Genomic DNA, 25,116 nt, shown 5'->3' with positions numbered 1-25,116 from the left:
TATTAGGTTTTGGATTTATAGCTGTTTTTGTGTCTATTGCTTCAAAAGCATTTTCAGATAATTTGTGTGTTCTGAAGAAACTACAAGAGATATCTAGCCCATACTTTCTGTGCAAGAGGGGCTTGTACATCTGCACAACATGTCTTTTAAAGTTTGAACCTATCTTATTGCATTTTTGAGTTATAGCAGTTTTTACTGTTTTATTGCTCCAAAAGCCTTTTCAGCCCATGAACAGTTGTTTGTGAGTTTCGAAAAAAGTGCAAGAGCTATTCGAACCCTTTTTGCTGGGCAAGTAGGGCCTGTAAATCTACACAATATATAGTTTAAAGTTTGAGTCTATCATATTAGGTTTTGGATTTATAGCTGTTTTTGTGTCTATTGCTTCAAAAGCATTTTCAGATAATTTGTGTGTTTTGAAGAAACTACAAGAGATATCTAGCCCATACTTTCTGTGCAAGAGGGGCTTGTACATCTGCACAACATGTCTTTTAAAGTTTGAACCTATCTTATTGCATTTTTGAGTTATAGCAGTTTTTACTGTTTTATTGCTCCAAAAGCCTTTTCAGCCCATGAACAGTTTTTTGTGAGTTTCGAAAAAAGTGCAAGAGCTATTCGAACCCTTTTTGCTGGGCAAGTAGGACCTGTAAATCTACACAATATATAGTTTAAAGTTTGAGTCTATCATATTAGGTTTTGGATTTATAGCTGTTTTTGTGTCTATTGCTTCAAAAGCATATTCAGATAATTTGTGTGTTCTGAAGAAACTATAAGAGATATCTAGCCCATACTTTCTGTGCAAGAGGGGCTTGTACATCTGCACAACATGTCTTTTAAAGTTTGACCCTATCTTATTGCATTTTTGAGTTATAGCAGTTTTTACTGTTTTATTGCTCCAAAAGCCTTTTCAGCCCATGAACAGTCGTTTGTGAGTTTCGAAAAAAGTGCAAGAGCTATTCGAACCCTTTTTGCTGGACAAGTAGGACCTGTAAATCTACACAATATATAGTTTAAAGTTTGAGTCTATCATATTAGGTTTTGGATTTATAGCTGTTTTTGTGTCTATTGCTTCAAAAGCATTTTCAGATAATTTGTGTGTTCTGAAGAAACTACAAGAGATATCTAACCCATACTTTCTGTGCAAGAGGGGCTTGTACATCTGCACAACATGTCTTTTAAAGTTTGAACCTATCTTATTGCATTTTTGAGTTATAGCAGTTTTTACTGTTTTATTGCTCCAAAAGCCTTTTCAGCCCATGAACAGTTGTTTGTGAGTTTCGAAAAAAGTGCAAGAGCTATTCGAACCCTTTTTGCTGGGTAAGTAGGACCTGTAAATCTACACAATATATAGTTTAAAGTTTGAGTCTATCATATTAGGTTTTGGATTTATAGCTGTTTTTGTGTCTATTGCTTCAAAAACATTTTCAGATAATTTGTGTGTTCTGAAGAAACTACAAGAGATATCTAGCCCATACTTTCTGTGCAAGAGGGGCTTGTCCATCTGCACAACATGTCTTTTAAAGTTTGAACCTATCCTATTGCATTTTTGAGTTATAGCAGTTTTTACTGTTTTATTGCTCCAAAAGCCTTTTCAGCCCATGAACAGTTGTTTGTGAGTTTCGAAAAAAGTGCAAGAGCTATTCGAACCCTTTTTGCTGGGCAAGTAGGACCTGTAAATCTACACAATATATAGTTTAAAGTTTGAGTCTATAATATTAGGTTTTGGATTTATGGCTGTTTTTGTGTCTATTGCTTCAAAAGCATTTTCAGATAATTTGTGTTTTCTGAAGAAACTACAAGAGATATCAAACCCATACTTTCTGTGCAAGAGGGGCTTGTACATCTGCACAACATGTCTTTTAAAGTTTGAACCTATCTTATTGCATTTTTGAGTTATAGCAGTTTTTACTGTTTTATTGCTCCAAAAGCCTTTTCAGCCCATGAACAGTTGTTTGTGAGTTTCGAAAAAAGTGCAAGAGCTATTCGAACCCTTTTTGCTGGGCAAGTAGGGCCTGTAAATCTACACAATATATAGTTTAAAGTTTGAGTCTATCATATTAGGTTTTGGATTTATAGCTGTTTTTGTGTCTATTGCTTCAAAAGCATTTTCAGATAATTTGTGTGTTCTGAAGAAACTACAAGAGATATCTAGCCCATACTTTCTGTGCAAGAGGGGCTTGTACATCTGCACAACATGTCTTTTAAAGTTTGAACCTATCTTATTGCATTTTTGAGTTATAGCAGTTTTTACTGTTTTATTGCTCCAAAAGCCTTTTCAGCCCATGAACAGTTGTTTGTGAGTTTCGAAAAAAGTGCAAGAGCTATTCGAACCCTTTTTGCTGGGCAAGTAGGACCTGTAAATCTACACAATATATAGTTTAAAGTTTGAGTCTATCATATTAGGTTTTGGATTTATAGCTGTTTTTGTGTCTATTGCTTCAAAAACATTTTCAGATAATTTGTGTGTTCTGAAGAAACTACAAGAGATATCTAGCCCATACTTTCTGTGCAAGAGGGGCTTGTACATCTGCACAACATGTCTTTTAAAGTTTGAACCTATCCTATTGCATTTTTGAGTTATAGCAGTTTTTACTGTTTTATTGCTCCAAAAGCCTTTTCAGCCCATGAACAGTTGTTTGTGAGTTTCGAAAAAAGTGCAAGAGCTATTCGAACCCTTTTTGCTGGGCAAGTAGGACCTGTAAATCTACACAATATATAGTTTAAAGTTTGAGTCTATAATATTAGGTTTTGGATTTATGGCTGTTTTTGTGTCTATTGCTTCAAAAGCATTTTCAGATAATTTGTGTTTTCTGAAGAAACTACAAGAGATATCAAACCCATACTTTCTGTGCAAGAGGGGCTTGTACATCTGCACAACATGTCTTTTAAAGTTTGAACCTATCTTATTGCATTTTTGAGTTATAGCAGTTTTTACTGTTTTATTGCTCCAAAAGCCTTTTCAGCCCATGAACAGTTGTTTGTGAGTTTCGAAAAAAGTGCAAGAGCTATTCGAACCCTTTTTGCTGGGCAAGTAGGGCCTGTAAATCTACACAATATATAGTTTAAAGTTTGAGTCTATCATATTAGGTTTTGGATTTATAGCTGTTTTTGTGTCTATTGCTTCAAAAGCATTTTCAGATAATTTGTGTGTTCTGAAGAAACTACAAGAGATATCTAGCCCATACTTTCTGTGCAAGAGGGGCTTGTACATCTGCACAACATGTATTTTAAAGTTTGAACCTATCTTATTGCATTTTTGAGTTATAGCAGTTTTTACTGTTTTATTGCTCCAAAAGCCTTTTCAGCCCATGAACAGTTGTTTGTGAGTTTCGAAAAAAGTGAAAGAGCTATTCGAACCCTTTTTGCTGGGCAAGTAGGACCTGTAAATCTACACAATATATAGTTTAAAGTTTGAGTCTATCATATTAGGTTTTGGATTTATGGCTGTTTTTGTGTCTATTGCTTCAAAAGCATTTTCATATAATTTGTGTTTTCTGAAGAAACTACAAGAGATATCAAACCCATACTTTCTGTGCAAGAGGGGCTTGTACATCTGCACAACATGTCTTTTAAAGTTTGAACCTATCTTATTGCATTTTTGAGTTATAGCAGTTTTTACTGTTTTATTGCTCCAAAAGCCTTTTCAGCCCATGAACAGTTGTTTGTGAGTTTCGAAAAAAGTGCAAGAGCTATTCGAACCCTTTTTGCTGGGCAAGTAGGACCTGTAAATCTACACAATATATAGTTTAAAGTTTGAGTCTATCATATTAGGTTTTGGATTTATAGCTGTTTTTGTGTCTATTGCTTCAAAAGCATTTTCAGATAATTTGTGTTTTCTGAAGAAACTACAAGAGATATCTAGCCCATACATTCTGTGCAAGAGGGACTTGTACATCTGCACAACATGTCTTTTAAAGTTTGAACCTATCTTATTGCATTTTTGAGTTATAGCAGTTTTTACTGTTTTATTGCTCCAAAAGCCTTTTCAGCCCATGAACAGTTGTTTGTGAGTTTCGAAAAAAGTGCAAGAGCTATTCGAACCCTTTTTGCTGGGCAAGTAGGACCTGTAAATCTACACAATATATAGTTTAAAGTTTGAGTCTATCATATTAGGTTTTGGATTTATAGCTGTTTTTGTGTCTATTGCTTCAAAAGCATTTTCAGATAATTTGTGTGTTCTGAAGAAACTACAAGAGATATCTAACCCATACTTTCTGTGCAAGAGGGGCTTGTACATCTGCACAACATGTCTTTTAAAGTTTGAACCTATCTTATTGCATTTTTGAGTTATAGCAGTTTTTACTGTTTTATTGCTCCAAAAGCCTTTTCAGCCCATGAACAGTTGTTTGTGAGTTTCGAAAAAAGTGCAAGAGCTATTCGAACCCTTTTTGCTGGGCAAGTAGGGCCTGTAAATCTACACAATATATAGTTTAAAGTTTGAGTCTATCATATTAGGTTTTGGATTTATAGCTGTTTTTGTGTCTATTGCTTCAAAAGCATTTTCAGATAATTTGTGTGTTCTGAAGAAACTACAAGAGATATCTAGCCCATACTTTCTGTGCAAGAGGGGCTTGTACATCTGCACAACATGTCTTTTAAAGTTTGAACCTATCTTATTGCATTTTTGAGTTATAGCAGTTTTTACTGTTTTATTGCTCCAAAAGCCTTTTCAGCCCATGAACAGTTGTTTGTGAGTTTCGAAAAAAGTGCAAGAGCTATTCGAACCCTTTTTGCTGGGCAAGTAGGACCTGTAAATCTACACAATATATAGTTTAAAGTTTGAGTCTATCATATTAGGTTTTGGATTTATAGCTGTTTTTGTGTCTATTGCTTCAAAAACATTTTCAGATAATTTGTGTGTTCTGAAGAAACTACAAGAGATATCTAGCCCATACTTTCTGTGCAAGAGGGGCTTGTACATCTGCACAACATGTCTTTTAAAGTTTGAACCTATCCTATTGCATTTTTGAGTTATAGCAGTTTTTACTGTTTTATTGCTCCAAAAGCCTTTTCAGCCCATGAACAGTTGTTTGTGAGTTTCGAAAAAAGTGCAAGAGCTATTCGAACCCTTTTTGCTGGGCAAGTAGGACCTGTAAATCTACACAATATATAGTTTAAAGTTTGAGTCTATAATATTAGGTTTTGGATTTATGGCTGTTTTTGTGTCTATTGCTTCAAAAGCATTTTCAGATAATTTGTGTTTTCTGAAGAAACTACAAGAGATATCAAACCCATACTTTCTGTGCAAGAGGGGCTTGTACATCTGCACAACATGTCTTTTAAAGTTTGAACCTATCTTATTGCATTTTTGAGTTATAGCAGTTTTTACTGTTTTATTGCTCCAAAAGCCTTTTCAGCCCATGAACAGTTGTTTGTGAGTTTCGAAAAAAGTGCAAGAGCTATTCGAACCCTTTTTGCTGGGCAAGTAGGGCCTGTAAATCTACACAATATATAGTTTAAAGTTTGAGTCTATCATATTAGGTTTTGGATTTATAGCTGTTTTTGTGTCTATTGCTTCAAAAGCATTTTCAGATAATTTGTGTGTTCTGAAGAAACTACAAGAGATATCTAGCCCATACTTTCTGTGCAAGAGGGGCTTGTACATCTGCACAACATGTATTTTAAAGTTTGAACCTATCTTATTGCATTTTTGAGTTATAGCAGTTTTTACTGTTTTATTGCTCCAAAAGCCTTTTCAGCCCATGAACAGTTGTTTGTGAGTTTCGAAAAAAGTGAAAGAGCTATTCGAACCCTTTTTGCTGGGCAAGTAGGACCTGTAAATCTACACAATATATAGTTTAAAGTTTGAGTCTATCATATTAGGTTTTGGATTTATGGCTGTTTTTGTGTCTATTGCTTCAAAAGCATTTTCATATAATTTGTGTTTTCTGAAGAAACTACAAGAGATATCAAACCCATACTTTCTGTGCAAGAGGGGCTTGTACATCTGCACAACATGTCTTTTAAAGTTTGAACCTATCTTATTGCATTTTTGAGTTATAGCAGTTTTTACTGTTTTATTGCTCCAAAAGCCTTTTCAGCCCATGAACAGTTGTTTGTGAGTTTCGAAAAAAGTGCAAGAGCTATTCGAACCCTTTTTGCTGGGCAAGTAGGACCTGTAAATCTACACAATATATAGTTTAAAGTTTGAGTCTATCATATTAGGTTTTGGATTTATAGCTGTTTTTGTGTCTATTGCTTCAAAAGCATTTTCAGATAATTTGTGTTTTCTGAAGAAACTACAAGAGATATCTAGCCCATACATTCTGTGCAAGAGGGACTTGTACATCTGCACAACATGTCTTTTAAAGTTTGAACCTATCTTATTGCATTTTTGAGTTATAGCAGTTTTTACTGTTTTATTGCTCCAAAAGCCTTTTCAGCCCATGAACAGTTGTTTGTGAGTTTCGAAAAAAGTGCAAGAGCTATTCGAACCCTTTTTGCTGGGCAAGTAGGACCTGTAAATCTACACAATATATAGTTTAAAGTTTGAGTCTATCATATTAGGTTTTGGATTTATAGCTGTTTTTGTGTCTATTGCTTCAAAAGCATTTTCAGATAATTTGTGTGTTCTGAAGAAACTACAAGAGATATCTAACCCATACTTTCTGTGCAAGAGGGGCTTGTACATCTGCACAACATGTCTTTTAAAGTTTGAACCTATCTTATTGCATTTTTGAGTTATAGCAGTTTTTACTGTTTTATTGCTCCAAAAGCCTTTTCAGCCCATGAACAGTTGTTTGTGAGTTTCGAAAAAAGTGCAAGAGCTATTCGAACCCTTTTTGCTGGACAAGTAGGACCTGTAAATCTACACAATATATAGTTTAAAGTTTGAGTCTATCATATTAGGTTTTGGATTTATAGCTGTTTTTGTGTCTATTGCTTCAAAAGCATTTTCAGATAATTTGTGTGTTCTGAAGAAACTACAAGAGATATCTAACCCATACTTTCTGTGCAAGAGGGGCTTGTACATCTGCACAACATGTCTTTTAAAGTTTGAACCTATCCTATTGCATTTTTGAGTTATAGCAGTTTTTACTGTTTTATTGCTCCAAAAGCCTTTTCAGCCCATGAACAGTTGTTTGTGAGTTTCGAAAAAAGTGAAAGAGCTATTCGAACCCTTTTTGCTGGGCAAGTAGGACCTGTAAATCTACACAATATATAGTTTAAAGTTTGAGTCTATCATATTAGGTTTTGGATTTATGGCTGTTTTTGTGTCTATTGCTTCAAAAGCATTTTCAGATAATTTGTGTTTTCTGAAGAAACTACAAGAGATATCAAACCCATACTTTCTGTGCAAGAGGGGCTTGTACATCTGCACAACATGTCTTTTAAAGTTTGAACCTATCTTATTGCATTTTTGAGTTATAGCAGTTTTTACTGTTTTATTGCTCCAAAAGCCTTTTCAGCCCATGAACAGTTGTTTGTGAGTTTCGAAAAAAGTGCAAGAGCTATTCTAACCCTTTTTGCTGGGCAAGTAGGACCTGTAAATCTACACAATATATAGTTTAAAGTTTGAGTCTATCATATTAGGTTTTGGATTTATAGCTGTTTTTGTGTCTATTGCTTCAAAAACATTTTCAGATAATTTGTGTGTTCTGAAGAAACTACAAGAGATATCTAGCCCATACTTTCTGTGCAAGAGGGGCTTGTACATCTGCACAACATGTCTTTTAAAGTTTGAACCTATCCTATTGCATTTTTGAGTTATAGCAGTTTTTACTGTTTTATTGCTCCAAAAGCCTTTTCAGCCCATGAACAGTTGTTTGTGAGTTTCGAAAAAAGTGAAAGAGCTATTCGAACCCTTTTTGCTGGGCAAGTAGGACCTGTAAATCTACACAATATATAGTTTAAAGTTTGAGTCTATCATATTAGGTTTTGGATTTATGGCTGTTTTTGTGTCTATTGCTTCAAAAGCATTTTCAGATAATTTGTGTTTTCTGAAGAAACTACAAGAGATATCAAACCCATACTTTCTGTGCAAGAGGGGCTTGTACATCTGCACAACATGTCTTTTAAAGTTTGAACCTATCTTATTGCATTTTTGAGTTATAGCAGTTTTTACTGTTTTATTGCTCCAAAAGCCTTTTCAGCCCATGAACAGTTGTTTGTGAGTTTCGAAAAAAGTGCAAGAGCTATTCGAACCCTTTTTGCTGGGCAAGTAGGACCTGTAAATCTACACAATATATAGTTTAAAGTTTGAGTCTATCATATTAGGTTTTGGATTTATAGCTGTTTTTGTGTCTATTGCTTCAAAAACATTTTCAGATAATTTGTGTGTTCTGAAGAAACTACAAGAGATATCTAGCCCATACTTTCTGTGCAAGAGGGGCTTGTACATCTGCACAACATGTCTTTTAAAGTTTGAACCTATCCTATTGCATTTTTGAGTTATAGCAGTTTTTACTGTTTTATTGCTCCAAAAGCCTTTTCAGCCCATGAACAGTTGTTTGTGAGTTTCGAAAAAAGTGCAAGAGCTATTCGAACCCTTTTTGCTGGGCAAGTAGGACCTGTAAATCTACACAATATATAGTTTAAAGTTTGAGTCTATAATATTAGGTTTTGGATTTATGGCTGTTTTTGTGTCTATTGCTTCAAAAGCATTTTCAGATAATTTGTGTTTTCTGAAGAAACTACAAGAGATATCAAACCCATACTTTCTGTGCAAGAGGGGCTTGTACATCTGCACAACATGTCTTTTAAAGTTTGAACCTATCTTATTGCATTTTTGAGTTATAGCAGTTTTTACTGTTTTATTGCTCCAAAAGCCTTTTCAGCCCATGAACAGTTGTTTGTGAGTTTCGAAAAAAGTGCAAGAGCTATTCGAACCCTTTTTGCTGGGCAAGTAGGGCCTGTAAATCTACACAATATATAGTTTAAAGTTTGAGTCTATCATATTAGGTTTTGGATTTATAGCTGTTTTTGTGTCTATTGCTTCAAAAGCATTTTCAGATAATTTGTGTGTTCTGAAGAAACTACAAGAGATATCTAGCCCATACTTTCTGTGCAAGAGGGGCTTGTACATCTGCACAACATGTCTTTTAAAGTTTGAACCTATCTTATTGCATTTTTGAGTTATAGCAGTTTTTACTGTTTTATTGCTCCAAAAGCCTTTTCAGCCCATGAACAGTTGTTTGTGAGTTTCGAAAAAAGTGAAAGAGCTATTCGAACCCTTTTTGCTGGGCAAGTAGGACCTGTAAATCTACACAATATATAGTTTAAAGTTTGAGTCTATCATATTAGGTTTTGGATTTATGGCTGTTTTTGTGTCTATTGCTTCAAAAGCATTTTCATATAATTTGTGTTTTCTGAAGAAACTACAAGAGATATCAAACCCATACTTTCTGTGCAAGAGGGGCTTGTACATCTGCACAACATGTCTTTTAAAGTTTGAACCTATCTTATTGCATTTTTGAGTTATAGCAGTTTTTACTGTTTTATTGCTCCAAAAGCCTTTTCAGCCCATGAACAGTTGTTTGTGAGTTTCGAAAAAAGTGCAAGAGCTATTCGAACCCTTTTTGCTGGGCAAGTAGGACCTGTAAATCTACACAATATATAGTTTAAAGTTTGAGTCTATCATATTAGGTTTTGGATTTATAGCTGTTTTTGTGTCTATTGCTTCAAAAACATTTTCAGATAATTTGTGTGTTCTGAAGAAACTACAAGAGATATCTAGCCCATACTTTCTGTGCAAGAGGGGCTTGTACATCTGCACAACATGTCTTTTAAAGTTTGAACCTATCCTATTGCATTTTTGAGTTATAGCAGTTTTTACTGTTTTATTGCTCCAAAAGCCTTTTCAGCCCATGAACAGTTGTTTGTGAGTTTCGAAAAAAGTGCAAGAGCTATTCGAACCCTTTTTGCTGGGCAAGTAGGACCTGTAAATCTACACAATATATAGTTTAAAGTTTGAGTCTATAATATTAGGTTTTGGATTTATGGCTGTTTTTGTGTCTATTGCTTCAAAAGCATTTTCAGATAATTTGTGTTTTCTGAAGAAACTACAAGAGATATCAAACCCATACTTTCTGTGCAAGAGGGGCTTGTACATCTGCACAACATGTCTTTTAAAGTTTGAACCTATCTTATTGCATTTTTGAGTTATAGCAGTTTTTACTGTTTTATTGCTCCAAAAGCCTTTTCAGCCCATGAACAGTTGTTTGTGAGTTTCGAAAAAAGTGCAAGAGCTATTCGAACCCTTTTTGCTGGGCAAGTAGGGCCTGTAAATCTACACAATATATAGTTTAAAGTTTGAGTCTATCATATTAGGTTTTGGATTTATAGCTGTTTTTGTGTCTATTGCTTCAAAAGCATTTTCAGATAATTTGTGTGTTCTGAAGAAACTACAAGAGATATCTAGCCCATACTTTCTGTGCAAGAGGGGCTTGTACATCTGCACAACATGTCTTTTAAAGTTTGAACCTATCTTATTGCATTTTTGAGTTATAGCAGTTTTTACTGTTTTATTGCTCCAAAAGCCTTTTCAGCCCATGAACAGTTGTTTGTGAGTTTCGAAAAAAGTGAAAGAGCTATTCGAACCCTTTTTGCTGGGCAAGTAGGACCTGTAAATCTACAAAATATATAGTTTAAAGTTTGAGTCTATCATATTAGGTTTTGGATTTATGGCTGTTTTTGTGTCTATTGCTTCAAAAGCATTTTCATATAATTTGTGTTTTTTGAAGAAACTACAAGAGATATCAAACCCATACTTTCTGTGCAAGAGGGGCTTGTACATCTGCACAACATGTCTTTTAAAGTTTGAACCTATCTTATTGCATTTTTGAGTTATAGCAGTTTTTACTGTTTTATTGCTCCAAAAGCCTTTTCAGCCCATGAACAGTTGTTTGTGAGTTTCGAAAAAAGTGCAAGAGCTATTCAAACCCTTTTTGCTGGGCAAGTAGGACCTGTAAATCTACACAATATATAGTTTAAAGTTTGAGTCTATCATATTAGGTTTTGGATTTATAGCTGTTTTTGTGTCTATTGCTTCAAAAGCATTTTCAGATAATTTGTGTTTTCTGAAGAAACTACAAGAGATATCTAGCCCATACATTCTGTGCAAGAGGGACTTGTACATCTGCACAACATGTCTTTTAAAGTTTGAACCTATCTTATTGCATTTTTGAGTTATAGCAGTTTTTACTGTTTTATTGCTCCAAAAGCCTTTTCAGCCCATGAACAGTTGTTTGTGAGTTTCGAAAAAAGTGCAAGAGCTATTCGAACCCTTTTTGCTGGGCAAGTAGGACCTGTAAATCTACACAATATATAGTTTAAAGTTTGAGTCTATCATATTAGGTTTTGGATTTATAGCTGTTTTTGTGTCTATTGCTTCAAAAGCATTTTCAGATAATTTGTGTGTTCTGAAGAAACTACAAGAGATATCTAACCCATACTTTCTGTGCAAGAGGGGCTTGTACATCTGCACAACATGTCTTTTAAAGTTTGAACCTATCTTATTGCATTTTTGAGTTATAGCAGTTTTTACTGTTTTATTGCTCCAAAAGCCTTTTCAGCCCATGAACAGTTGTTTGTGAGTTTCGAAAAAAGTGCAAGAGCTATTCGAACCCTTTTTGCTGGACAAGTAGGACCTGTAAATCTACACAATATATAGTTTAAAGTTTGAGTCTATCATATTAGGTTTTGGATTTATAGCTGTTTTTGTGTCTATTGCTTCAAAAGCATTTTCAGATAATTTGTGTGTTCTGAAGAAACTACAAGAGATATCTAACCCATACTTTCTGTGCAAGAGGGGCTTGTACATCTGCACAACATGTCTTTTAAAGTTTGAACCTATCCTATTGCATTTTTGAGTTATAGCAGTTTTTACTGTTTTATTGCTCCAAAAGCCTTTTCAGCCCATGAACAGTTGTTTGTGAGTTTCGAAAAAAGTGAAAGAGCTATTCGAACCCTTTTTGCTGGGCAAGTAGGACCTGTAAATCTACACAATATATAGTTTAAAGTTTGAGTCTATCATATTAGGTTTTGGATTTATGGCTGTTTTTGTGTCTATTGCTTCAAAAGCATTTTCAGATAATTTGTGTTTTCTGAAGAAACTACAAGAGATATCAAACCCATACTTTCTGTGCAAGAGGGGCTTGTACATCTGCACAACATGTCTTTTAAAGTTTGAACCTATCTTATTGCATTTTTGAGTTATAGCAGTTTTTACTGTTTTATTGCTCCAAAAGCCTTTTCAGCCCATGAACAGTTGTTTGTGAGTTTCGAAAAAAGTGCAAGAGCTATTCTAACCCTTTTTGCTGGGCAAGTAGGACCTGTAAATCTACACAATATATAGTTTAAAGTTTGAGTCTATCATATTAGGTTTTGGATTTATAGCTGTTTTTGTGTCTATTGCTTCAAAAACATTTTCAGATAATTTGTGTGTTCTGAAGAAACTACAAGAGATATCTAGCCCATACTTTCTGTGCAAGAGGGGCTTGTACATCTGCACAACATGTCTTTTAAAGTTTGAACCTATCCTATTGCATTTTTGAGTTATAGCAGTTTTTACTGTTTTATTGCTCCAAAAGCCTTTTCAGCCCATGAACAGTTGTTTGTGAGTTTCGAAAAAAGTGAAAGAGCTATTCGAACCCTTTTTGCTGGGCAAGTAGGACCTGTAAATCTACACAATATATAGTTTAAAGTTTGAGTCTATCATATTAGGTTTTGGATTTATGGCTGTTTTTGTGTCTATTGCTTCAAAAGCATTTTCAGATAATTTGTGTTTTCTGAAGAAACTACAAGAGATATCAAACCCATACTTTCTGTGCAAGAGGGGCTTGTACATCTGCACAACATGTCTTTTAAAGTTTGAACCTATCTTATTGCATTTTTGAGTTATAGCAGTTTTTACTGTTTTATTGCTCCAAAAGCCTTTTCAGCCCATGAACAGTTGTTTGTGAGTTTCGAAAAAAGTGCAAGAGCTATTCGAACCCTTTTTGCTGGGCAAGTAGGACCTGTAAATCTACACAATATATAGTTTAAAGTTTGAGTCTATCATATTAGGTTTTGGATTTATAGCTGTTTTTGTGTCTATTGCTTCAAAAACATTTTCAGATAATTTGTGTGTTCTGAAGAAACTACAAGAGATATCTAGCCCATACTTTCTGTGCAAGAGGGGCTTGTACATCTGCACAACATGTCTTTTAAAGTTTGAACCTATCCTATTGCATTTTTGAGTTATAGCAGTTTTTACTGTTTTATTGCTCCAAAAGCCTTTTCAGCCCATGAACAGTTGTTTGTGAGTTTCGAAAAAAGTGCAAGAGCTATTCGAACCCTTTTTGCTGGGCAAGTAGGACCTGTAAATCTACACAATATATAGTTTAAAGTTTGAGTCTATAATATTAGGTTTTGGATTTATGGCTGTTTTTGTGTCTATTGCTTCAAAAGCATTTTCAGATAATTTGTGTTTTCTGAAGAAACTACAAGAGATATCAAACCCATACTTTCTGTGCAAGAGGGGCTTGTACATCTGCACAACATGTCTTTTAAAGTTTGAACCTATCTTATTGCATTTTTGAGTTATAGCAGTTTTTACTGTTTTATTGCTCCAAAAGCCTTTTCAGCCCATGAACAGTTGTTTGTAAGTTTCGAAAAAAGTGCAAGAGCTATTCGAACCCTTTTTGCTGGGCAAGTAGGGCCTGTAAATCTACACAATATATAGTTTAAAGTTTGAGTCTATCATATTAGGTTTTGGATTTATAGCTGTTTTTGTGTCTATTGCTTCAAAAGCATTTTCAGATAATTTGTGTGTTCTGAAGAAACTACAAGAGATATCTAGCCCATACTTTCTGTGCAAGAGGGGCTTGTACATCTGCACAACATGTCTTTTAAAGTTTGAACCTATCTTATTGCATTTTTGAGTTATAGCAGTTTTTACTGTTTTATTGCTCCAAAAGCCTTTTCAGCCCATGAACAGTTGTTTGTGAGTTTCGAAAAAAGTGAAAGAGCTATTCGAACCCTTTTTGCTGGGCAAGTAGGACCTGTAAATCTACACAATATATAGTTTAAAGTTTGAGTCTATCATATTAGGTTTTGGATTTATGGCTGTTTTTGTGTCTATTGCTTCAAAAGCATTTTCATATAATTTGTGTTTTCTGAAGAAACTACAAGAGATATCAAACCCATACTTTCTGTGCAAGAGGGGCTTGTACATCTGCACAACATGTCTTTTAAAGTTTGAACCTATCTTATTGCATTTTTGAGTTATAGCAGTTTTTACTGTTTTATTGCTCCAAAAGCCTTTTCAGCCCATGAACAGTTGTTTGTGAGTTTCGAAAAAAGTGCAAGAGCTATTCGAACCCTTTTTGCTGGGCAAGTAGGACCTGTAAATCTACACAATATATAGTTTAAAGTTTGAGTCTATCATATTAGGTTTTGGATTTATAGCTGTTTTTGTGTCTATTGCTTCAAAAACATTTTCAGATAATTTGTGTGTTCTGAAGAAACTACAAGAGATATCTAGCCCATACTTTCTGTGCAAGAGGGGCTTGTACATCTGCACAACATGTCTTTTAAAGTTTGAACCTATCCTATTGCATTTTTGAGTTATAGCAGTTTTTACTGTTTTATTGCTCCAAAAGCCTTTTCAGCCCATGAACAGTTGTTTGTGAGTTTCGAAAAAAGTGCAAGAGCTATTCGAACCCTTTTTGCTGGGCAAGTAGGACCTGTAAATCTACACAATATATAGTTTAAAGTTTGAGTCTATAATATTAGGTTTTGGATTTATGGCTGTTTTTGTGTCTATTGCTTCAAAAGCATTTTCAGATAATTTGTGTTTTCTGAAGAAACTACAAGAGATATCAAACCCATACTTTCTGTGCAAGAGGGGCTTGTACATCTGCACAACATGTCTTTTAAAGTTTGAACCTATCCTATTGCATTTTTGAGTTATAGCAGTTTTTACTGTTTTATTGCTCCAAAAGCCTTTTCAGCCCATGAACAGTTGTTTGTGAGTTTCGAAAAAAGTGCAAGAGCTATTCGAACCCTTTTTGCTGGGCAAGTAGGACCTGTAAATCTACACAATATATAGTTTAAAGTTTGAGTCTATAATATTAGGTTTTGGATTTATGGCTGTTTTTGTGTCTATTGCTTCAAAAGCATTTTCAGATAATTTGTGTTTTCTGAAGAAACTACAAGAGATATCAAACCCATACTTTCTGTGCAAGAGGGGCTTGTACATCTGCACAACATGTCTTTTAAAGTTTGAACCTATCTTATTGCATTTTTGAGTTATAGCAGTTTTTACTGTTTTATTGCTCCAAAAGCCTTTTCAGCCCATGAACAGTTGTTTGTAAGTTTCGAAAAAAGTGCAAGAGCTATTCGAACCCTTTTTGCTGGGCAAGTAGGGCCTGTAAATCTACACAATATATAGTTTAAAGTTTGAGTCTATCATATTAGGTTTTGGATTTATAGCTGTTTTTGTGTCTATTGCTTCAAAAGCATTTTCAGATAATTTGTGTGTTCTGAAGAAACTACAAGAGATATCTAGCCCATACTTTCTGTGCAAGAGGGGCTTGTACATCTGCACAACATGTCTTTTAAAGTTTGAACCTATCTTATTGCATTTTTGAGTTATAGCAGTTTTTACTGTTTTATTGCTCCAAAAGCCTTTTCAGCCCATGAACAGTTGTTTGTGAGTTTCGAAAAAAGTGCAAGAGCTATTCGAACCCTTTTTGCTGGACAAGTAGGACCTGTAAATCTACACAATATATAGTTTAAAGTTTGAGTCTATCATATTAGGTTTTGGATTTATAGCTGTTTTTGTGTCTATTGCTTCAAAAGCATTTTCAGATAATTTGTGTTTTCTGAAGAAACTACAAGAGATATCAAACCCATACTTTCTGTGCAAGAGGGGCTTGTACATCTGCACAACATGTCTTTTAAAGTTTGAACCTATCTTATTGCATTTTTGAGTTATAGCAGTTTTTACTGTTTTATTGCTCCAAAAGCCTTTTCAGCCCATGAACAGTTGTTTGTGAGTTTCGAAAAAAGTGCAAGAGCTATTCGAACCCTTTTTGCTGGGCAAGTAGGACCTGTAAATCTACACAATATATAGTTTAAAGTTTGAGTCTATCATATTAGGTTTTGGATTTATAGCTGTTTTTGTGTCTATTGCTTCAAAAACATTTTCAGATAATTTGTGTGTTCTGAAGAAACTACAAGAGATATCTAGCCCATACTTTCTGTGCAAGAGGGGCTTGTACATCTGCACAACATGTCTTTTAAAGTTTGAACCTATCCTATTGCATTTTTGAGTTATAGCAGTTTTTACTGTTTTATTGCTCCAAAAGCCTTTTCAGCCCATGAACAGTTGTTTGTGAGTTTCGAAAAAAGTGCAAGAGCTATTCGAACCCTTTTTGCTGGGCAAGTAGGACCTGTAAATCTACACAATATATAGTTTAAAGTTTGAGTCTATAATATTAGGTTTTGGATTTATGGCTGTTTTTGTGTCTATTGCTTCAAAAGCATTTTCAGATAATTTGTGTTTTCTGAAGAAACTACAAGAGATATCAAACCCATACTTTCTGTGCAAGAGGGGCTTGTACATCTGCACAACATGTCTTTTAAAGTTTGAACCTATCTTATTGCATTTTTGAGTTATAGCAGTTTTTACTGTTTTATTGCTCCAAAAGCCTTTTCAGCCCATGAACAGTTGTTTGTGAGTTTCGAAAAAAGTGCAAGAGCTATTCGAACCCTTTTTGCTGGGCAAGTAGGGCCTGTAAATCTACACAATATATAGTTTAAAGTTTGAGTCTATCATATTAGGTTTTGGATTTATAGCTGTTTTTGTGTCTATTGCTTCAAAAGCATTTTCAGATAATTTGTGTGTTCTGAAGAAACTACAAGAGATATCTAGCCCATACTTTCTGTGCAAGAGGGGCTTGTACATCTGCACAACATGTCTTTTAAAGTTTGAACCTATCTTATTGCATTTTTGAGTTATAGCAGTTTTTACTGTTTTATTGCTCCAAAAGCCTTTTCAGCCCATGAACAGTTGTTTGTGAGTTTCGAAAAAAGTGAAAGAGCTATTCGAACCCTTTTTGCTGGGCAAGTAGGACCTGTAAATCTACACAATATATAGTTTAAAGTTTGAGTCTATCATATTAGGTTTTGGATTTATGGCTGTTTTTGTGTCTATTGCTTCAAAAGCATTTTCATATAATTTGTGTTTTCTGAAGAAACTACAAGAGATATCAAACCCATACTTTCTGTGCAAGAGGGGCTTGTACATCTGCACAACATGTCTTTTAAAGTTTGAACCTATCTTATTGCATTTTTGAGTTATAGCAGTTTTTACTGTTTTATTGCTCCAAAAGCCTTTTCAGCCCATGAACAGTTGTTTGTGAGTTTCGAAAAAAGTGCAAGAGCTATTCGAACCCTTTTTGCTGGGCAAGTAGGACCTGTAAATCTACACAATATATAGTTTAAAGTTTGAGTCTATCATATTAGGTTTTGGATTTATAGCTGTTTTTGTGTCTATTGCTTCAAAAGCATTTTCAGATAATTTGTGTTTTCTGAAGAAACTACAAGAGATATCTAGCCCATACATTCTGTGCAAGAGGGACTTGTACATCTGCACAACATGTCTTTTAAAGTTTGAACCTATCTTATTGCATTTTTGAGTTATAGCAGTTTTTACTGTTTTATTGCTCCAAAAGCCTTTTCAGCCCATGAACAGTTGTTTGTGAGTTTCGAAAAAAGTGCAAGAGCTATTCGAACCCTTTTTGCTGGGCAAGTAGGACCTGTAAATCTACACAATATATAGTTTAAAGTTTGAGTCTATCATATTAGGTTTTGGATTTATAGCTGTTTTTGTGTCTATTGCTTCAAAAGCATTTTCAGATAATTTGTGTGTTCTGAAGAAACTACAAGAGATATCTAACCCATACTTTCTGTGCAAGAGGGGCTTGTACATCTGCACAACATGTCTTTTAAAGTTTGAACCTATCCTATTGCATTTTTGAGTTATAGCAGTTTTTACTGTTTTATTGCTCCAAAAGCCTTTTCAGCCCATGAACAGTTGTTTGTGAGTTTCGAAAAAAGTGAAAGAGCTATTCGAACCCTTTTTGCTGGGCAAGTAGGACCTGTAAATCTACACAATATATAGTTTAAAGTTTGAGTCTATCATATTAGGTTTTGGATTTATGGCTGTTTTTGTGTCTATTGCTTCAAAAGCATTTTCAGATAATTTGTGTTTTCTGAAGAAACTACAAGAGATATCAAACCCATACTTTCTGTGCAAGAGGGGCTTGTACATCTGCACAACATGTCTTTTAAAGTTTGAACCTATCTTATTGCATTTTTGAGTTATAGCAGTTTTTACTGTTTTATTGCTCCAAAAGCCTTTTCAGCCCATGAACAGTTGTTTGTGAGTTTCGAAAAAAGTGCAAGAGCTATTCGAACCCTTTTTGCTGGGCAAGTAGGACCTGTAAATCTACACAATATATAGTTTAAAGTTTGAGTCTATCATATTAGGTTTTGGATTTATGGCTGTTTTTGTGTCTATTGCTTCAAAAGCATTTTCAGATAATTTGTGTTTTCTGAAGAAACTACAAGAGATATCAAACCCATACTTTCTGTGCAAGAGGGGCTTGTACATCTGCACAACATGTCTTTTAAAGTTTGAACCTATCTTATTGCATTTTTGAGTTATAGCAGTTTTTACTGTTTTATTGCTCCAAAAGCCTTTTCAGCCCATGAACAGTTGTTTGTGAGTTTCGAAAAAAGTGCAAGAGCTATTCGAACCCTTTTTGCTGGGCAAGTAGGACCTGTAAATCTACACAATATATAGTTTAAAGTTTGAGTCTATCATATTAGGTTTTGGATTTATAGCTGTTTTTGTGTCTATTGCTTCAAAAACATTTTCAGATAATTTGTGTGTTCTGAAGAAACTACAAGAGATATCTAGCCCATACTTTCTGTGCAAGAGGGGCTTGTACATCTGCACAACATGTCTTTTAAAGTTTGAACCTATCCTATTGCATTTTTGAGTTATAGCAGTTTTTACTGTTTTATTGCTCCAAAAGCCTTTTCAGCCCATGAACAGTTGTTTGTGAGTTTCGAAAAAAGTGCAAGAGCTATTCGAACCCTTTTTGCTGGGCAAGTAGGACCTGTAAATCTACACAATATATAGTTTAAAGTTTGAGTCTATAATATTAGGTTTTGGATTTATGGCTGTTTTTGTGTCTATTGCTTCAAAAGCATTTTCAGATAATTTGTGTTTTCTGAAGAAACTACAAGAGATATCAAACCCATACTTTCTGTGCAAGAGGGGCTTGTACATCTGCACAACATGTCTTTTAAAGTTTGAACCTATCTTATTGCATTTTTGAGTTATAGCAGTTTTTACTGTTTTATTGCTCCAAAAGCCTTTTCAGCCCATGAACAGTTGTTTGTGAGTTTCGAAAAAAGTGCAAGAGCTATTCGAACCCTTTTTGCTGGGCAAGTAGGGCCTGTAAATCTACAAAATATATAGTTTAAAGTTTGAGTCTATCATATTAAGTTTTGGATTTATAGCTGTTTTTGTGTCTATTGCTTCAAAAGCATTTTCAGATAATTTGTGTGTTCTGAAGAAACTACAAGAGATATCTAGCCCATACTTTCTGTGCAAGAGGGGCTTGTACATCTGCACAACATGTCTTTTAAAGTTTGAACCTATCTTATTGCATTTTTGAGTTATAGCAATTTTTACTGTTTTATTGCTCCAAAAGCCTTTTCAGCCCATGAACAGTTGTTTGTGAGTTTCGAAAAAAGTGAAAGAGCTATTCGAACCCTTTTTGCTGGGCAAGTTGGACCTGTAAATCTACACAATATATAGTTTAAAGTTTGAGTCTATCATATTAGGTTTTGGATTTATGGCTGTTTTTGTGTCTATTGCTTCAAAAGCATTTTCATATAATTTGTGTTTTCTGAAGAAACTACAAGAGATATCAAACCCATACTTTCTGTGCAAGAGGGGCTTGTACATCTGCACAACATGTCTTTTAAAGTTTGAACCTATCTTATTGCATTTTTGAGTTATAGCAGTTTTTACTGTTTTATTGCTCCAAAAGCCTTTTCAGCCCATGAACAGTTGTTTGTGAGTTTCGAAAAAAGTGCAAGAGCTATTCGAACCCTTTTTGCTGGGGAAGTAGGACCTGTAAATCTACACAATATATAGTTTAAAGTTTGAGTCTATCATATTAGGTTTTGGATTTATAGCTGTTTTTGTGTCTATTGCTTCAAAAACATTTTCAGATAATTTGTGTGTTCTGAAGAAACTACAAGAGATATCTAGCCCATACTTTCTGTGCAAGAGGGGCTTGTACATCTGCACAACATGTCTTTTAAAGTTTGAACCTATCCTATTGCATTTTTGAGTTATAGCAGTTTTTACTGTTTTATTGCTCCAAAAGCCTTTTCAGCCCATGAACAGTTGTTTGTGAGTTTCGAAAAAAGTGCAAGAGCTATTCGAACCCTTTTTGCTGGGCAAGTAGGACCTGTAAATCTACACAATATATAGTTTAAAGTTTGAGTCTATAATATTAGGTTTTGGATTTATGGCTGTTTTTGTGTCTATTGCTTCAAAAGCATTTTCAGATAATTTGTGTTTTCTGAAGAAACTACAAGAGATATCAAACCCATACTTTCTGTGCAAGAGGGGCTTGTACATCTGCACAACATGTCTTTTAAAGTTTGAACCTATCTTATTGCATTTTTGAGTTATAGCAGTTTTTACTGTTTTATTGCTCCAAAAGCCTTTTCAGCCCATGAACAGTTGTTTGTGAGTTTCGAAAAAAGTGCAAGAGCTATTCGAACCCTTTTTGCTGGGCAAGTAGGGCCTGTAAATCTACACAATATATAGTTTAAAGTTTGAGTCTATCATATTAGGTTTTGGATTTATAGCTGTTTTTGTGTCTATTGCTTCAAAAGCATTTTCAGATAATTTGTGTGTTCTGAAGAAACTACAAGAGATATCTAGCCCATACTTTCTGTGCAAGAGGGGCTTGTACATCTGCACAACATGTCTTTTAAAGTTTGAACCTATCTTATTGCATTTTTGAGTTATAGCAGTTTTTACTGTTTTATTGCTCCAAAAGCCTTTTCAGCCCATGAACAGTTGTTTGTGAGTTTCGAAAAAAGTGCAAGAGCTATTCGAACCCTTTTTGCTGGGCAAGTAGGACCTGTAAATCTACACAATATATAGTTTAAAGTTTGAGTCTATCATATTAGGTTTTGGATTTATGGCTGTTTTTGTGTCTATTGCTTCAAAAGCATTTTCAGATAATTTGTGTTTTCTGAAGAAACTACAAGAGATATCAAACCCATACTTTCTGTGCAAGAGGGGCTTGTACATCTGCACAACATGTCTTTTAAAGTTTGAACCTATCTTATTGCATTTTTGAGTTATAGCAGTTTTTACTGTTTTATTGCTCCAAAAGCCTTTTCAGCCCATGAACAGTTGTTTGTGAGTTTCGAAAAAAGTGCAAGAGCTATTCGAACCCTTTTTGCTGGGCAAGTAGGACCTGTAAATCTACACAATATATAGTTTAAAGTTTGAGTCTATCATATTAGGTTTTGGATTTATAGCTGTTTTTGTGTCTATTGCTTCAAAAACATTTTCAGATAATTTGTGTGTTCTGAAGAAACTACAAGAGATATCTAGCCCATACTTTCTGTGCAAGAGGGGCTTGTACATCTGCACAACATGTCTTTTAAAGTTTGAACCTATCCTATTGCATTTTTGAGTTATAGCAGTTTTTACTGTTTTATTGCTCCAAAAGCCTTTTCAGCCCATGAACAGTTGTTTGTGAGTTTCGAAAAAAGTGCAAGAGCTATTCGAACCCTTTTTGCTGGGCAAGTAGGACCTGTAAATCTACACAATATATAGTTTAAAGTTTGAGTCTATAATATTAGGTTTTGGATTTATGGCTGTTTTTGTGTCTATTGCTTCAAAAGCATTTTCAGATAATTTGTGTTTTCTGAAGAAACTACAAGAGATATCAAACCCATACTTTCTGTGCAAGAGGGGCTTGTACATCTGCACAACATGTCTTTTAAAGTTTGAACCTATCTTATTGCATTTTTGAGTTATAGCAGTTTTTACTGTTTTATTGCTCCAAAAGCCTTTTCAGCCCATGAACAGTTGTTTGTGAGTTTCGAAAAAAGTGCAAGAGCTATTCGAACCCTTTTTGCTGGGCAAGTAGGGCCTGTAAATCTACACAATATATAGTTTAAAGTTTGAGTCTATCATATTAGGTTTTGGATTTATAGCTGTTTTTGTGTCTATTGCTTCAAAAGCATTTTCAGATAATTTGTGTGTTCTGAAGAAACTACAAGAGATATCTAGCCCATACTTTCTGTGCAAGAGGGGCTTGTACATCTGCACAACATGTCTTTTAAAGTTTGAACCTATCTTATTGCATTTTTGAGTTATAGCAGTTTTTACTGTTTTATTGCTCCAAAAGCCTTTTCAGCCCATGAACAGTTGTTTGTGAGTTTCGAAAAAAGTGAAAGAGCTATTCGAACCCTTTTTGCTGGGCAAGTAGGACCTGTAAATCTACACAATATATAGTTTAAAGTTTGAGTCTATCATATTAGGTTTTGGATTTATGGCTGTTTTTGTGTCTATTGCTTCAAAAGCATTTTCATATAATTTGTGTTTTCTGAAGAAACTACAAGAGATATCAAACCCATACTTTCTGTGCAAGAGGGGCTTGTACATCTGCACAACATGTCTTTTAAAGTTTGAACCTATCTTATTGCATTTTTGAGTTATAGCAGTTTTTACTGTTTTATTGCTCCAAAAGCCTTTTCAGCCCATGAACAGTTGTTTGTGAGTTTCGAAAAAAGTGCAAGAGCTATTCGAACCCTTTTTGCTGGGCAAGTAGGACCTGTAAATCTACACAATATATAGTTTAAAGTTTGAGTCTATCATATTAGGTTTTGGATTTATAGCTGTTTTTGTGTCTATTGCTTCAAAAACATTTTCAGATAATTTGTGTGTTCTGAAGAAACTACAAGAGATATCTAGCCCATACTTTCTGTGCAAGAGGGGCTTGTACATCTGCACAACATGTCTTTTAAAGTTTGAACCTATCCTATTGCATTTTTGAGTTATAGCAGTTTTTACTGTTTTATTGCTCCAAAAGCCTTTTCAGCCCATGAACAGTTGTTTGTGAGTTTCGAAAAAAGTGCAAGAGCTATTCGAACCCTTTTTGCTGGGCAAGTAGGACCTGTAAATCTACACAATATATAGTTTAAAGTTTGAGTCTATAATATTAGGTTTTGGATTTATGGCTGTTTTTGTGTCTATTGCTTCAAAAGCATTTTCAGATAATTTGTGTTTTCTGAAGAAACTACAAGAGATATCAAACCCATACTTTCTGTGCAAGAGGGGCTTGTACATCTGCACAACATGTCTTTTAAAGTTTGAACCTATCTTATTGCATTTTTGAGTTATAGCAGTTTTTACTGTTTTATTGCTCCAAAAGCCTTTTCAGCCCATGAACAGTTGTTTGTGAGTTTCGAAAAAAGTGCAAGAGCTATTCGAACCCTTTTTGCTGGGCAAGTAGGGCCTGTAAATCTACACAATATATAGTTTAAAGTTTGAGTCTATCATATTAGGTTTTGGATTTATAGCTGTTTTTGTGTCTATTGCTTCAAAAGCATTTTCAGATAATTTGTGTGTTCTGAAGAAACTACAAGAGATATCTAGCCCATACTTTCTGTGCAAGAGGGGCTTGTACATCTGCACAACATGTCTTTTAAAGTTTGAACCTATCTTATTGCATTTTTGAGTTATAGCAGTTTTTACTGTTTTATTGCTCCAAAAGCCTTTTCAGCCCATGAACAGTTGTTTGTGAGTTTCGAAAAAAGTGAAAGAGCTATTCGAACCCTTTTTGCTGGGCAAGTAGGACCTGTAAATCTACACAATATATAGTTTAAAGTTTGAGTCTATCATATTAGGTTTTGGATTTATGGCTGTTTTTGTGTCTATTGCTTCAAAAGCATTTTCATATAATTTGTGTTTTCTGAAGAAACTACAAGAGATATCAAACCCATACTTTCTGTGCAAGAGGGGCTTGTACATCTGCACAACATGTCTTTTAAAGTTTGAACCTATCTTATTGCATTTTTGAGTTATAGCAGTTTTTACTGTTTTATTGCTCCAAAAGCCTTTTCAGCCCATGAACAGTTGTTTGTGAGTTTCGAAAAAAGTGCAAGAGCTATTCAAACCCTTTTTGCTGGGCAAGTAGGACCTGTAAATCTACACAATATATAGTTTAAAGTTTGAGTCTATCATATTAGGTTTTGGATTTATAGCTGTTTTTGTGTCTATTGCTTCAAAAGCATTTTCAGATAATTTGTGTTTTCTGAAGAAACTACAAGAGATATCTAGCCCATACATTCTGTGCAAGAGGGACTTGTACATCTGCACAACATGTCTTTTAAAGTTTGAACCTATCTTATTGCATTTTTGAGTTATAGCAGTTTTTACTGTTTTATTGCTCCAAAAGCCTTTTCAGCCCATGAACAGTTGTTTGTGAGTTTCGAAAAAAGTGCAAGAGCTATTCGAACCCTTTTTGCTGGGCAAGTAGGACCTGTAAATCTACACAATATATAGTTTAAAGTTTGAGTCTATCATATTAGGTTTTGGATTTATAGCTGTTTTTGTGTCTATTGCTTCAAAAGCATTTTCAGATAATTTGTGTGTTCTGAAGAAACTACAAGAGATATCTAACCCATACTTTCTGTGCAAGAGGGGCTTGTACATCTGCACAACATGTCTTTTAAAGTTTGAACCTATCTTATTGCATTTTTGAGTTATAGCAGTTTTTACTGTTTTATTGCTCCAAAAGCCTTTTCAGCCCATGAACAGTTGTTTGTGAGTTTCGAAAAAAGTGCAAGAGCTATTCGAACCCTTTTTGCTGGACAAGTAGGACCTGTAAATCTACACAATATATAGTTTAAAGTTTGAGTCTATCATATTAGGTTTTGGATTTATAGCTGTTTTTGTGTCTATTGCTTCAAAAGCATTTTCAGATAATTTGTGTGTTCTGAAGAAACTACAAGAGATATCTAACCCATACTTTCTGTGCAAGAGGGGCTTGTACATCTGCACAACATGTCTTTTAA

The sequence above is a fragment of the Eucyclogobius newberryi genome, unplaced genomic scaffold (assembly GCF_026437365.1).
Source record: "Eucyclogobius newberryi isolate DKJ021-1_F unplaced genomic scaffold, fEucNew1.0.hap1 SCAF_3, whole genome shotgun sequence".
Taxonomy (NCBI): Eukaryota; Metazoa; Chordata; class Actinopteri; order Gobiiformes; family Gobiidae; genus Eucyclogobius; species Eucyclogobius newberryi.
Note: the sequence above shows the minus strand (reverse complement) of the source record.